This window comes from Tachysurus fulvidraco, chromosome 20, assembly GCF_022655615.1.
Source record: "Tachysurus fulvidraco isolate hzauxx_2018 chromosome 20, HZAU_PFXX_2.0, whole genome shotgun sequence".
Lineage (NCBI taxonomy): Eukaryota > Metazoa > Chordata > Actinopteri > Siluriformes > Bagridae > Tachysurus > Tachysurus fulvidraco.
Genome location: NC_062537.1, coordinates 9838394 through 9855574, shown reverse-complemented (window position 1 = coordinate 9855574; position 17181 = coordinate 9838394). Strand labels below are relative to the sequence as shown.

Below are 17181 nucleotides of genomic sequence, written 5' to 3'. Positions count from 1 at the left end.
GTGAACAATGCACAAGATTCTCCGCTCCCCTTTGGCATCAATGAGTATATATGAATATAGTATACACACACATGTTTTTATGTGAGTACTGAGAAAATACAGTATACCACAGGACAAAAATATATAACCCAGCTACATTGTCCAAAAACAGCCATTTTATAAAAGTATGCTGTCAAAAACTACTTCTGTTTCAGTTCATTTTAACCGTAACATTCACATATTTGAATACGTTTACATTTGTTTCACCATCCTCCTGCTATCAAGCACTAGAAATCTCCCTCAAAATGTTTTAATCCATCCTAAGCTCAGTTCACATTCTACAAACCGACTTCTCCTCCCTGATTTCTTTACACTTTCTGCTCCCTGAGTTCTTTTCTCTTAAAGTAAACGAATCCAGTCTTGCTTTGCTTTCTGTTTCAATTTCCCTTGATAGCTGTCCTATCTGTACTCCATAATCCTAATCAGTACACATGCTATCTTTTAAGCCCTGGCTTTCTGATGTGTTCTACAGATCCAGGAATATAGATGCATCTCAGGATTACATAGAAGTATTGCAGGTCAAAAGACTCAGAAAATTTGAGAGTATCTTCTCTACAATTCAATTCAATTCAATTCAAATGTATTTCTATAACGCTTTATACAATTAACATTTACTCAAAGCAGCTTTACAGAACATAAACATAGAACAAAAGTTTATTATGAAAAATAATATAGAGATTAATAGAATACAAAATTCAAGATTAATATTAGATCTATTTAAATGTGTTTGTATTTATCCCCAATGAGCAAGTATGAGGTGACTCAGGCAGCAGTGGCAAGGAAAAACTCCCTTAGATGGTAAAGGAAGAAACCTTGAGAGGAACCAGACTCAAAAGGGAACCCATCCTCATATGGGTGACACTGGAGGGTGTGATTATAAATATACAGTCTGACAAATGCTTTATTGATGCAAAAGACCACATGGAGTTGGCATCTTCCCTTTAGTATTGCAGAGTCTAGCTGGAGCTCGTAGATCTCTAGATGCCTCAGGATTCTCACAGAGTCGGCCTCATCTCAGTGGAGGTCCAAAAATTGAAATTGTTCATTTTCTATTCTGTTCTTATAACTAACTAAGTGAGCTACACTGAAGTAAACACCTTGCTTATCAACAACATTTAAACAGAAATGTATCATAAGCTGGCTGGCTAACTTTAGACTCCTGTTGGGGTCTAACGACATGTCTATCTACACATTTCTGGCAAAGGTGCCATTATCCTACATAAAGATATTTTCAAATACTGAGCCTTTATATTGTAAAACTCAGTATCAACAGATCTGGCTAGCTCAACAGCTAGCTAATTGCTGTACAAGTAACCTGTACATATTTTCACAGGTTGAATGTTGTCCGGTAAAATGGTAACACATTTCACAGGCTTTGTTGCACGTAATTCACTGATCATTATCAAGCTGTTCCCTTTGAAAACTGAAGATAGCTGATACATTGGTCCAGGGATGCTCATCTTTCTCCACTGTCTCAGACACTGACTTCGGCTGAGTAAAGCATCTGATGTGTAGACCTTCAATAGGAAATTGCTTTATTTTGATTTGTGAATAAAAATGATTATTTATTTTTGTCTGATTAAGATTCACCAGGAAGAGTAGGGTAACAATAAATTGTTACGTTGTAATGGTTTAAAGGTCTTGCGTGTTTGGTGTGTGTTCATACATCATAAAGAACCTGCTGTAAATGTACCTATTATGTGTTCAGATGTTTCTCAGCTCAGCTGTTTGCTGACTGGACAACCGGCTTGCAATAATATCACAGGGTACAATGCATACATGTTTCACACAAGTGTCACCATTTATCTTAGCATGTTTTTAGCAGTGAAAAGAAACTAGAAATCCTAAAGACGGTCATTTATAATCAATAAGACGTTTTATCTATTTATCTTTATTTATTTTTATAAAACAAGGACAGCTGTGAAAGGCATTTCACTACATGTTGTACTGTGTATGATTGTGCATGTGACAAATAAAATTTGAATTTGAATTTACATTTGATTTTTATTAAACCCAAAATTCATAAGCTATTCATACTTTAGTCATATTATGTGTAATTCACTCAAACACTTTCAAGCATCATTAGGATATGAACATAATTTCCAAAATGATAGGACTTTCACAAACAACAAATTTCTTGATTAAATTTGTACTGATTTACACAAGGCAGTTTGTTACTATGTATGTTTGTATGATGGAATGACACATGTACTAGTACTGCAGTACTAGTACATGTGTCATTCCATCATACAAACATACATAGTAACAAACTGCCTTGTGTAAATCAGTATAAGTAGACAGGATGTGGCTGGTAACCTTCTTGTGGCTGGTAACACTGTCCATCAAGGAAACTAAGAAAAAACACTTAACAGCCCATACGCAAACTGATCACCACTCCATTTTTTGTTGCCAAGGATTTTGTGACCAGTCATCTCAAAATAAAGATTTTTGGTTTATATTCTTACTTACACTGTTATACTTATTAATAACATATGGAAAAACAGTGATAACAAAAACTCCAACATGATAGACTTATTAAACTGAACTCACAATTTAATGTGAGCCAACAAGTTTTTCAAGTTGTTGAATGAAAAAAAAAATTACTAATGTTTTAAACAAAACAGCAACTGAAAATAAAATAAATTAAGAAATGACAGGGCTGCAAGTATTGAATACCTTTTGTTTTTTATAAAAAAAATTAATCTAGTACTTGGATTATTTTAAAAATATACAAAATCTGCAAAACATTTTATTATATAACATTTCTTTCTTTCTAGCATTTTAATCAGCTAAATTACTAGATATCTTTTGACTAGGTTTTTAACAGCTCACAATCCAATATTTCTGACATTTTGGAGCGTGGCTGTAAGGATTTGTCTGTTTAGTCACAAGAGTATTAGTAAGGTCAGGCACTGATGTCAGGTGAGGAGGCCTGGCATGTAAGTGCCATTCAATTTCAACCCTAAGGTGTAAAGTATTGTTGAGGTCAGGGCTCTGTGCAGGCCACTCAAGTATGTCCATGCCAACCTTGTCAAATCATGTCTTTATGAACCTTGCTCACTGCACAGGGACATTGTTATTCTGGAACAGGTAGGGACTCTTAATTCCAGTGAAGGCAGATCTTTATAGTACTATGCATTCCAGACAACTGTGTGCCTCCAACATTAGTGGAAAATTTTGTGGAAGGACCACATATGGGTTTAAAGGTCAGGTGTCCACTTACTTTTGGCCATATAGTGTACTTCAGTATATTAGTAAAGATGGAGTGCTTTGCATTTTTTGATCAGGACAATGAAAATGAAAGAAATAAGCACTTGGCTTAAAGTAGTCTGTTTGAAGTTTGTTGTTGTTTTTTGTAGCTATATTGCTGATTGCTATCATTTAACATCAGAAGTATTGAGGCAAGGAAAACAGAGACATATCAGGCCTACCACATAAAATCCACATATACTATGCTTTTATGAATGTGTTTTGAAATTACAATTCTACCGGGACATTAATAACACACATACCATCAGAGCCACAAATACTTACAGTATGAAGACTAACACACTCAATTGGACATTTATTAGGTACTGTACACCTGCTATGTAGGTGAACTTTGTAGATACTTAATTACTAACTGTGGGCCATCTGTTGCTTTGCACAGTTTGGCAGAATACACACTGCCACCAACAATCCACTCCTCCCTCCCCAGTGAGCACCTTGTAAAAGGTTTCCCCGCCTTGTGCTGGATTCCCCAGGCTACCTGTGACACTGCATTGGATAAGTGGAACAGAAAATGGACAGATCAGAATCAGAATAAGAATCAGGTTTATTAGCCAAGTGTGTAGACACACACAAGGAATTTGATTCCAGCTGTTCGTGTATCTCAAAAGTACAGACATAAATAACACTATACTATATATTTAGCTTGGACTATACAAGACAAGACAAAACAGACTATACAAGACAATACAGATGTTGTGAGACAATATAGACAGTATGAGAATTAAATAGGAATACAGAATATATGACTGATCAGTTATGTACAAAAAGTGTAAGAAGTGCATGACAGTGCAAATAACAGTGTTGTGCAATATTATGCTTTTGTACAATAAACAGCAGCAGTAGTGTGTGTAACATATACGGATGATATGTTACACACTACTGCTGCTGTATATTGTACAAAAGCATAATACTATATAATACATAATACATAATCCCAGATGCAGGGAATTGGATTGTAATTAGCTTTTAGAGTGAAGCTTTGAAGATACTTAACTTGCACCTTTCTAGGTAAAAGATACATCTTAAGGTCCAATGGGTGTATCACTGATGTACGAGCCCAGCGTAAAGGAAATTTACAGTTTAGTTCAGTACGGTACATTTGTTACGATATAATCATGTCAGTTGATATAGCAAATTACAAGCATCTATTATAGAGTCTAATAAATATACATAGTGAGTAAATACTCAAGCACCACATACTCTTTATCATTATATACAGTTGGACCATCATACAGTATCTGGTCAGAGATGATTCATTTCCATTCATGAATTTTGTGTGTGTAGTTATTGGAGGCTGGGACAATCCTAGAGATGCCAAACACTACAATGCTACCCACTAAGCCACCCTAAGTACCTCAATTACAGTACAAAATATACACTGTAAAGATTCTAATTGCACTAAAAATAAATAAATAATTTACAAATGTAAAAAAATAATAAATAAAATAAGGGTATATTTTAGTCATCTTTTCCCCTGAAAGTGCATAAAATGTATTTGTGACTAAATAACACAGACTTTTAATTGACAGTATCTTAGTTCTATGACTAGGGTTACTTTGCATAGTCATTAGTAAAGGTCCTTGTGAATGAATGACAAATGTATCCATCAACGTACAGCTTTACCAGCGGTTTTGTAGTGAATAAACAAGTCTCAATAAAGCGATATACCGTGTGAACGCTATTAAACTGATTGAAACAAGTCAACTATTTCTTTGTAGGAACCAAAACATCACAAGCACACCAGCTACTGTATACAAGAAGGCTAAGTCTAAGTGACCTAATCATCATTTACTCATGTTCATCACCTCATTTTTTACCGTTTGTTTTGTTAGCAAGAAGCTATGGGCTTGTTAATGACATGAAAAATTAGATTACAGTTTAGATACAGAGATGTGCTGTTGATAAAAAAAAAAAAAAAGAAAAGAAAAGAAAAAAAAAGAGGGCATGAGAGTCTGATGGGATTTAACACGGAAATTCAAATTAGCACTAAGTACCTAAGTCGTATCACGTGACTATATATATATATATATATATATATATATATATATATATATATATATATATATATATATATTATATATATTATAGTGAACTAGTGCGTTTGTGTTGTTACGGTATATAACATGCTGTGTGTTTGACATTGTCCCTGTTGTGATCTCAGGCGAATGAAGTGCCTCCGTGTTCACATCGACTGAACATTTCGTCCTCCATCACCGCCGAACAAAAAGAGCTCGTAGACATGTGCACACGGTGTGAGTGTATCACCGAGACATTAAACCACAATGTTGGATTAATGTATGTTTCGGATGGGCGTTGAATCGGTACACGGTCTCTGTGTGGCTGCGTGCTGCTGCCTCTCAAAGCGCGCGGCCAATCGCGGCTGGCGATACCAAACACACACGTTCACTTACTCTGTGTACAGTAACACACAAAAAAGTGAACATAGACATACACACTGTCGGGAGGTGACAGAGGTGCACAACGATACAACGGCAGCAACACTGTGTCCGCCGAGTCACTTTAAAGTGCCCTGGCTGTTTCAGGTAAGCACCCAAGAGCTCTTATATCACAAACACTTCAGTGACCATGTCTCTCATACAACACCCAGGAAGCATTAAGTGCTCTCTCTCTCACACACACACTCACTCACTCACTCACACACACACTGACTCGGTGGTCTGGAATTGTGTATTTTTATATCTCAGACATTTCAGTCAGACTGAAATGTGAAAAGTTGACGCTAGGCCGAAATTATGATGGTACTTATTAAGTGGCTAGGCCAGTCATACACAAAGCTGTGGACATCCACACAAACACACACACACACACACACACACACACACACACACACACACACACACACACACACTGTTCAAGGCAGTTGTGGGGACGCAGTAGTTAGGGGGAGGGCTGGAGAAAAACATGCACAGAAAAACTGTTCGACTGAATCGAAAGTACTGCTACAGCGACTCGTTTAGAGGATTACACACTGTTTCTGTTCACTTTTTGTCGACTTCGAGGTCGGACTGCAAAAGCGTTCACGGCGACGTCCATCCGGTTAGAGAGAAAAAGCAGCAGGCGCTTAAAGTGTGTGTGCGCGTGAGTGTGTGCGCGTGAGTGTGTGTGTGCTCTACTGTACGGTCAGTGCAGAAGGATGTGTCAGTAAGTTTAAGGTGGACGGAGGTTGGAATGACAAGGCCTTGGTGTTTGGGCTCGCCTTCATGGGGTAAGTTTCCGTTTTTCGACGCCGTCATGACAGAAAACTCAGATGTATTTTGCTCCTAAACAGCGTCAGTGCGGATTTATTGGCAGCTCGCGGATATTCGGTGCGAATTTTCGTGTCAGTTTGTTGCACCGTGCGGCGCGAGACAGCTTCGAGACTCAACACCGTTCCCTACAGTGGATTCGATGATACCCAAATTGCGTTTGCTGGCGTGTCAGACTGAGCACAAACACACGCAAGTGTTTTCTACGTGAACCCGAGCGTACACGATAAAGCACAGCGACAACACGTACGACACCAAGCCGAGAAGCAGCTCTCATCAGAGCCACAGAACGGAGGCACTTCCCCTCATCATACCGTCAGCTTAACACTAAAAAGCCGGTGAACACGCGTGAACAGATCACCAATACGGTCAATCTAGCACGAAGTTTAAGTTACAAAAGTGACACGATGTCGAGCAAGACCTCGTAACACAGGGCTTTTCCTCGAGATCTGCTCCTGACACGTTCGGAGAGCAGAGCAGCAGTTCGCATCAGTGAGCTAAAGCTAGCTAGCGAGCTACTTTTATTCGCTGCGACTCAGTTGGAGAGACCTGTCGAGGCGCCTCGGCACTAAAGTCTTCACTGAAAACTCGTTATAACTAACAAAACCACACAACCGGTCGAAGGAGCAGGTATTTGTCTGCTTTTCTTTTCCGCCAGGAGTTTGACAGGAGTGAGATTTCTGCTTCGTTTTCCCTAAAGCAAGATGGACTCTCTTTGGCTTGTCTGTCTTGTCAGACCCCAGATCGACATTTTGCACCGAGATGTAAAAGCGAGCACGATTTGACTAGGGCTCATTTGGCCTAAATAATGACTCTTGTGTGGAAATATAACAAAAATTGGTGATATATGGAGCTTTTAATGTACTTCATGATTGATACGCTGATCTTGAGGGCACTTGGCTTGCACCGGTCTCTCTACCTGCAAAACTAAACACTCGTTCAGCGTCCGGTTTATCCAATCACACACCGAGCAGGTAATGAACCGATTCCGGGATTCGGCATCGGTTACTTTACGATTCATCGATAGTAAATGAACAAGCCATCCATAGTTAGTAGCTTCATCGCTGCACGTCTCTCTCTCTCACTCACACACACACACACACACACACACACACACACACACACACACACACACACACACACACACACACGACGAGGTGAAATGTCCTTTTAAAATGTCGCTGACAGCCACTGTGTGCTGCATTAGGCTGTAGTTCCTGCATTGAGGACGAGGTGTGTGTGTGTGTGTGTGTGTGTGTGTGTGTGTGTGTGTGTGTGTGTTTTTGTAGGTCACCATCATCGCATGTCACAGCCTGACTGACAGATCCATCTTCATCTTACAAATCCAGCATTTCCATAGTCTGTGATTAAGTAAGTAACACCTTCCGATCATGCCATGTTTTGGTTTTGATCTCAAACACCATGTGGGCTCTTTTATACCTTTTCAACTTTATGTCCAGCCTGGCCACAGATCACCTAATCGTTACCGCATATCACAATCATACGCTCATACCTAACCTAATCATGAATACACAGGAATTATGCAGTCAGGTGAAAAGGTCTAAAAAAAATTCATGGTAAGACATCTGCAGAAAGCAAGACCGCAAATATCAGTCTATCGTAGTGTCTGTTTACAGTTTTCTATGTTAAGTAGCCCAAAGTCACTGTTGAACGGTGCAAATGACCAGAAATTACAATTTGTGTAATCTTTCCTCTTATATGATGATGGTATATATCTCATACATGGGTGTATATGCACAATAACACCCCTTTTTTCTGTTTCAGCTGAACACACAGCACATTCGCTTAGCATCAGAAGAAACGCATGCTTTTATTTTCAGTGATAACTTACTGTTCAAAGTAGATTAGGGTAGATTATGATTGAATCCTTCTGTAATCCTATATGATCATGTTGATACTATTGCAATAATTAATGGATGCAAGGCGCAGACAGACTGCTAATGTCATTGTTAGTGAAATGAAATGCTGGTGAATTCAGGATTACTAGTTTTACATACATTATTGTTTATTTTAACGTTTTAAACGCTCTGACTTGCATTTCTTAGACTACAAACCTTCCTAATTAATCTATAGTTACAGAATAATTCATGGTGATCTCAAATAATATGCTTATTAAATAATGAATGTTCCAGGTTCATAGGATTAAAAAACAAATACATACAAATCCCTGAAACACCCTTTAAATCAGATATTTGTCTTTGATTTTTAACCATACATTTTAAATTGTACTCACTTTTAAGAAGAAGACATACTTTCACCAACAAAACTTACTAGACACAATATGGCCAAATGTATGTGGCCTTAACTTGGCTAACACACCAATATGAGGTTGCTGGGCTTCCTGTTTTAACACAATGCGAACTAATATCGATTGGCTGTAAAAGCATCCATTTTTCTGGGAATCTTTTTGAAAGTATCTGTGAGAATTTGGGCCCTTTCATTCAAAAGAGCATTTGTGAGGTCGGGCACTGATGTAGGACAAGAAGATTTGTTCGTTGGGTGAGTTTGGGGGTCTTTGAGGCCACTGGATTTCCTCCACACCAAACTTATCAAACTATGTCTTGATGGATTTCACCATGTGCATAGGGGTATTGTCATGCTCGATATCTTTGTCTCAATCCCTGAAAAACAGCTCCAGAGCATTAGCCCTCCTCCACTAAACTTTATTGGCTCTATCTATCCCGGTAGGAAGTATTCTCCATCAGATTGCTAGATAACGAAGCGTGATTCATCACTCCAGAGAACACGTTTCACTGCTACAGAGTCCAGTAGTGGTGTGCGTTATACCACTCCAGCCGGCACTTGGCATTTCACAGTGATCTTAGGCTTGTGCACAGTTGCTTGGCTATGGAAACTCATTTCATGGAGCTCCTCATGCTGGTGTTGCATCCAGTGGCAGTTGGAGATAGTGATGCAACACAAGACAGGTGATGAGACTCATGGATGAGATTTTGTTGCTTCTTAATGCTTGACAAGGGCAGAGCTAGCATGGCAGAAATGCCAAAGTTGGCATCATATGACTGCCATGCTTTAAGATACAGAGCTCTTCTGTATGACCCAGTTTACTGACAACGTTTTAGTGCTTTAAAGTCATAAAATCGGATTTACGAGTTGAACGCGTGTGAATCTCAACATAGAGTCGTAATTATGAGTAGGAAAGATTTCAAGTTGGAGGCGTGTCAAGGAGAAAACATGGTGGAATCAAGTAATGTCTGTAGTTACGGGAACATGTTGAAATTGATTGTTTACTCATCTCAGAAGCCAATTTCAGTTATTACATGTTTGGTATCCATAGCAACTTATTGAAATACAACATTTGTTGACATGTAAGAGTTACAGGTACTATATAGACCACATGTACTATATAGACCACATTACTTGTGGTGACGTGTTTGTCAGGCTTTTGTTTATTTACAAGCTAATTCCCTGCACCAAATACGGCATTATACAAACACTCTTGCTGTTAGTTTTCTAGAAGCAGAGTTAAAAAAAAGAAAAAGGCTTTGCTTTATTGTATTTAAGAGTGACGATACATCTCCATCTTGCTCTGACCAAAGTGACTTACATTTACAGCATTTTGGCAGACGCCTTTATCAAGAGAGACTTATTTTATCACATTTTTGTACAACTGAGCAATTGAGGGTTAAGGTCCTTGCTCAGGGGCCCAACAGTGGCAGCTTGGTGGACCTGGGATCAAACTCACAACCTTCTGATTGGTAGCCCAACACCTTAACCACTAGGCTACCACATGCCCTTGTAAGCACCTGATGTTCTCATTACACTGAACACAATAATAAGGGGGTGTTCACATACTTTTGGCCGTGTAGCATATCCCATGTACACAATGGGAGAAGAGCTGCCAGAATGATCACTCGTTGTTGGCCTAAGTGATGGAGGGAAATGTAAATACATGTAAAATGCAATACATTGTTCAACATTATTCATCAGTCATTAAACCGAAGTAGCGTTGTCCCTATTGGGGATTTTAATAATTGGTTAATTGACTGTATCCCTCATGTAGTCTCTATATCGTGGTATCAGAAAACATACAGACTAGTGTTAACATTTTTTTGAGTAATGATAAATTAAAGTGCTTTATAAAGGCTTTGTTTTATTCTAACTTTTTAAATAAAAAATCTCAACAATAACATTTTGAATAATGTATATACAAAATATTTTTGAAAATTCCTGATTAAAAGAATTATTGTGTCTTTAGCTTTGCTATTTCTTACTTAAGGCAGGGAAGAGAGATTATAATGCCTTTATTAAATCTTTATTCAATGTTCGAACTTCGGTCTTAAAGCTCAAACAATATATACAGGCTTTTATGTTAGAAAAACATTTGTATTTTTATGATCATAACTTGTTATTGTCAGAGATGGTCAGAGCATCATTTGTTGTTTCTCCAGTAAAAGTAGTTATGAAAAAAGTTTTTATTCATGTATCTCCTTAAGTAAGAATATAAACAGTTAAAAAAACAACTTAGCGTGGCTGTTACGGCTGATTTATACTTCTGCATTAATGCGTGTTTGCATGGCGAGAGAGGAATCATGGGTAATCATGATCCTCACTAGAATTCTTCCTCAAGCTAACTATGTGGTGTCCATCTCTCCAGTGCTGTGCATCAGGTGAAAGCTGATTGGTCGGTAGGGAGGTGTGTCTGAGTGCATAGATGAACAGTTTGATGACACGTGACTATTTCAGTGGGTAAAATTAAATTCAGGTTGATATGGTTTAAATCGCAGTAATACTTTAAATCTCAAGCATTAAATACATCTGAAGGGGTTAGGGTCAAAAAGGAAGACTCCAGAATAGCTTCCTGAGAGTGTAGTCCATTAAAAACCGCTCTGAACTGTTTTAACGGACGGAAAACACTCTGTAAAAACCTCTGTTTAAACATATTCTGTCCGCTAGTCTCTCATACATGTGTCATTTGCAGAATGCTTGATTTCATACATTTTTCCTCAAGGTTTTTTAATAATAATCAAATATTCTCAGCAGTCATAAACTCAAAGTAAAAAAGCTTCATCTTGGAGATATTGTGTGTGTGTGTGTGTGTGTGTGTGTGTGTGTTTGTATATATATATATATAATTTGACATGGTTTCCTATTTGAAGTCATTATTCGGGCTTTCAGTGTTTGGGAAATAAAGTTTGAACATATAGACGCAGAAGCATTCTGTCTTAGTGTGTGATCCTTGTTTTTTTTTTATTGGGTTATCTAGAACTTGGGAATGGAAGAAAGAATGCAACTTTAACTATGTAATCGAAACTCAGTTGTCTTATTTAAAGGTAGAAAATAGATGCATTGCAGGAACAGTGAACCTAATTGATCCAACAGTTGATTGCACCAGCTGCTGGTGTGTAAACAGCAATTTTAATAAGTCAGGTGTACGATTTAGCTTAAGTACAGTTTGAGGTGTAATGCCAGGTTAGAGTTAGATGATATGCATCCAGAGATGACGTCTATTCCAAACCCTTATGAGTGACACCTGAGAGTAGAGTGGAATATCATTTGGCTCAGCAAACAGTAATAAGTATACAGGACTATTTCCCAGTGACCATTCAGTAACTTTCTAATAGTTCAATTATATCTTAGCATTTGCTCATTTAACCGACACATTTATTTAAAGTATTACAACGATTCAGAATCTAATCCAACATTGATATGAGTTCTGTAACCAAGTGTCCATCAAATGACCGTCTGTAAACAAGTTCACGATACGTCTAAGATGGACACAGAAATCAAAATCTAAACATGCTGGCTAGAAAGAGCGCTACTGTTTTCCAATTTCGATTTATTTGTGTAGCGCTTTTAAAGGTGGGGTCTCCGTTGTTTGAGAAATGCTTCAGAAAACTGAGTCGGGCCGACAAACAAAACAAAAACAAAACTAAGGTGTAGCCAATGAGCAGAAAGGGGCGGGGTTTGTCAATATGCGGCGGAGAGAGTGTTCAGTGCGCATGTGTGACATTGGCAGAAAGCGGTTTTAGCATTAACATGGAGGATAAAAACAAAGAAAGAAAGCGATGAAAGACTTACGATAAGGCAAGAAGTAGGGGTTAATATAGTTAATAAGACTCGTGTTAATATAGGATCAGCTTTCCAGCGCAGGAGAGAACTTCAAGGAGCAGGAAGTTGGCCGCATATTCACAGATTGGAGTTTCCCGAGTCACTAACTCCTGAGCTAAACACTGTTACTACACAACTAACACCTCTTTTCTATCGTAGTAATGTAGAGAGGCAGCTACAACCACGTTTTGCTAGTAACAGCGTTTAGCTCAGGAGTTAGACTCGGGAAACTGACTCGGGAAACTCCAATCTGTGAATATGCGGCCAACTTTACTTAAGACGCAGAGGCGCTATTTTCCTTCTCGATAGGAGAGTAACGTTGGTTTTGCTTTGTTTCACAGAACTAATATATGCCGTCCTTTGCATGATTATGCTTGTGTGTCATTTTTGCTGTGGGTGGAGCTATAAATACAGGGGTGGGACCCATTTAGGTTAGGGGCGTGTTTGTTTTAATGATTTCAAATGTCAACATTGGCTTTCAAACAACGGAGACCCCACCTTTAACAATTGACATTGTCTCAGTGCAGAGATGTAGTCTGCAGTTCTACCACAAACAACAGACTGCTAAATAGACTGACTGGATTAAAGGGTTTCCTCAGGAGTTTTGTGTCTAACAATCCTAGATAAAACTCTAGGTCAAAGCAATTCTGATTGATAAGTTTTATATAACAGCAGCGCTGACAGTAATGCTCGTTACAATGCAAAGCACAGGACTTTATTAATGCACTCAATCTATTATGTTATCATATCTGCATTAGCATCCAGTTCTGTTACTTTAGTATGGTAGACAATACACTTAACCTACATCTTTCTTATAAACGTGTGTTTATTAGTGTAGAATCGTTGCTGTGATGAAAGTCTTTTATTATTTATTATAGAATAATATGGAAGGAGTCGCCAGTGTCATCACTTTGTATCACGGAAAGGTGTTCCTTTAAATTAACCAGAAAATCTTCAGTATAGAAGGTTTTATATAGGGATATATGGGTTCCCAGAACCATGGACTATTTGTTTGTTTGTTTGTTTGTTTGTTTGTTTGTGCAAGATTCATTTCAAGAGAAAAACATTAAAAAGGCTAAAAAAGAACTTGTTTTGCAGACATTCTTCAACATTAAAGCTAATTATAAACAGATCAAATGTAAGGCAGGTTGTTCATTAATAAATATACGAATATATAAATCTAGTATAAAGTGATTGCTGTGGTATGAGAGGAATACGAAAAACTTTAAAGCTGTTCTTCAGTTTTGGCATGGCAATTGCATCACCACACCATTGTTGCTTATTTAACTGTAATAACACCTCGAGTGATAATTTATTTTTTTCTTAAAGGTACTTAACTCTAAGAGAGCTAGATAGGACTCACCGTTCAGCCATAACTTTAAAACCACTGACAGGTGAAGAGAATAATATTGATTATCTCATTACAGTGGCATCTTTAAAGGGGTGGGTGTATTAGGCTGAAGCTGAAGTGTCGGTCATCAAAGAGTGATTTTGAAGAGGCCAAGTTGTGATGGCTAGACGACTGGGTCAGAGCATCTCTAATATAATAGGTTTTGTGGCGTGTTTGCAGCATGCAATGACTAGTACCTACCAAAAATGGTCCAAAGAAGGATAACTGATGAACCAGCGACAGGGTCACAGGCACACAAGTGTCATTGTTGTTTGTGGGGAATGAAGGCTCGCCTGTCCGGTCTGATCCCACAGAAGAGCTACTGCAGTACAAATTGCTGAAAAAGTTAATGAGAATAGTGTCACAACGCACAGTGCAGCACAGCTTGGTGTGTTTGGGGCTGCGTAGACCTGTCAGCATGAACGCTCTGACTCCTGTGTCCACCTCAGAAAGCACCTACATTGGGCACTTGAGCATCAGAAATGGATCATGGCATAATGGTGGTCTGGTCTGATGAATTTTTGTTGACAGCTGAGGCAATGTGTGCCACTTACCTGTGGAAGAGATGGCACCAGGAAGATCTGTGAAGGCAGTGTGATGCTCTTCTGTTGGGAAACCTTGGGCCCTGGCATTTGTTTGACGTGTACCATGTACCTAAATGTCTGAGCAAAAAAAAGCAAAGTGACACACTGCAGGAATTGTCTAGAGACTTGACAAAGATTTTCAGGATCAAGTGTCCCTCAATATTCCCCAGACCTCAATCCGAGCGTATGTGGGATTATGGGTATGGAGGCCCAACCTCACAACCTCTATGATCTGCTGGTAATGTCTTGGTGCCAGATACCACAACACGCCTTCAGAGGTCGTGTGGAGTCCATACCCCATTGGATCAGAGCTGTTTTTGAACAAGGGGGATCCACACAACATTAGGCAGATGATTTTAATCTTTACTGATTGGTGAATAAGGCTACATTCACACAGTATGCAAGAAGTCAGCATTTCTTTTGAGAGTTGCTTGCGATATGTGCTGCATAATTTTGCTTGTTCGTCATCACCACCCCAAATGTTTATTTATGAGGTCTGTTACCTTGCTGCCCTGCCACTTAAATCGTCCTTCACTATTATCCTCCATCTTACCTTTCTGGTACCGTGAAATTAGGATGAATGTTCAGCTGGATTGGCGGAAAAGTCACGTGAATTCTGAGCTGCCTCTTCAGACAAGGTCCCATTGCCACGGATTGGATACATATCAGATTTCAGTACCATGTATAAAAATGACCCAAATCAGAATGGAGAATGTTAGATTCACTATCTTCTTTACTGTTCACTCATATATGTAACACATCCATGTCACCTTTGAAGAAAAAGCTTGGTTTTGGGGCACTTTTGCCATCTTTGCGATTGTAGCCTAATTACAGTACATACAATTAACCCTAGAGAGTGAAGGTTTGTTTCTAGACTTGTGCAATATGATGTTCTCATCGTAACCATTTGATACGATACGGCCACCTTATCCATTGATGTTTTTATTCCAATTATATTATACCTGCCAACCTTTATGCTCCATATTAGAGTATGCCATCACTCAAAATTACTCCAAAAGAGAGCAGCAATTTCACCCAATACAAACGAAGCCGGAGACGAGTCACATGTAAATCTGCTATCACTCACCTTACATATGCACATACCTAGCTTTCTTTTGAGGAAAATGAGAAAATATGTGGTGTTTATTACCGTGAAGTAAAATCTATTCAAGTCTGTTCAACTTGGCTAAGATTACACAAGGATATTATATATATCGAAAAAAAAGTTAATTCTTTCCGTCACAAACGCCGTCAAATTATGTCCACCAAAAAAGACTCTCAAAAGATTTTGCAGTATTAATTTGAGCACTTTACAAGTGAATGTTGGTGGTGATGTTGAAAGTGATCAACATGAGTTTTTTCTTGGTGCTCTTACTGATCTCACAGGGTTTGTTTGTTTGTTTGTTTGTTTGTTTGTTTTTTACAATTGACTGCAGAAGCGCTTATAAATCCAGCACCCAGTTGAGCTTGAGAGATATTTCTGAGAGATAAATGCGCCTTGAACCCGATGGTGGAAATACATTTTTCTGCCCTTGTTTATGCCGTCAGCAAAATGTTCACCACCTCAAGCTGTTCAGATGTTACTATCCCTGGATTTGGATCGGATTTTGGACTTCACCTTTAACAGGCTTAAGATGAAATCTAAACAAACGTCTCCAACTTTCTAAAGGAATTCCTCCGCATCGGAACAGTGTTTCTTTACGAGCTCAGAGTACAACCGCAGAAGAAGCATTACAGTTCATCGGTTTCTGTTATCTAGCTGCTGGAAAGAAGAGGGCCGACTCCATCTCACGTCAGTCTGGTTAAGGAATTCAGTCCCTCGACTGTGAAATCCACTCAATTGGAGAATTATTGATTTTCATTCATGGAATTATTCCGCTAATTCTCCAAGTTGACCCAAATAGAATCAAAATTGACTAATCCAATAACCTTTTGTCACCCCGTCTTGCAGTTATTCATCAGATATAAAAACAGCCTTGACCTTTATATAGTAAGATGAATTGGAATCAATTGCAAGATTTAATCTGCAGTCATTTTCAGGTGACTTGTTGCGAGTCTGTCAGCAGCTGCCATGGCACTATGTAGCAGTATTTAACTTCGGATAAGCTATTTTTTTTCAGTTGCTTGAGCCATATGCTCAATAAACACTAGTAGTATTATTTCACATTGCTCACACTGACAACCCCAGGCTATGCTTAACATTTCCATCAAAACACAATTGGAAACCCTGCGACGTAAGTAAATGCGGTGCTGTGTGTCCCGTTGACAGTGTAACAGTGAAACTGCTATTTGATAACCATTTTCCTGTTAGATTAGTTACGAGTGTATATCAGGCCATTTATTTTATTGTTTTATAGTTTTCTATTATAGTACCATTTGTTGAAATCTTATTTATTTATTTATTTGTTTGTTTATTTTACACAACAGGTGTATGCAGTGATGCAAAGGTGATGTAGCATGACTCTTGGTGGTGTATAAATATTTCTAAAGCAAAATATGAGTATAAAATCTTGTATTACTTTCTTTTGAAAATTCCCTCGAT

The 17181-nt window shown here is 38.4% G+C and overlaps 1 protein-coding gene across 6 annotated transcripts in view; it reads left to right on the top strand.

Moving 5' to 3' along the window:
- Window positions 1-5487: 5487 nt before the first annotated feature.
- Window positions 5488-17181, top strand: part of LOC113645601 (BBX high mobility group box domain containing) — a 41304-nt gene continuing 29610 nt past the window's right edge. For 5 of the 6 annotated variants that reach the window (XR_007138898.1, XM_047805278.1, XM_047805276.1 and 2 more), the window contains exons 1-2: window positions 6282-6535; window positions 7865-7946. The gene's annotated coding sequence lies outside the window, so the exon portion shown is untranslated. Of the gene's footprint in view, window positions 5853-6281; window positions 6536-7864; window positions 7947-17181 lie in introns of those variants that run through there. The other variant, XM_027151324.2, reaches the window with a different exon arrangement.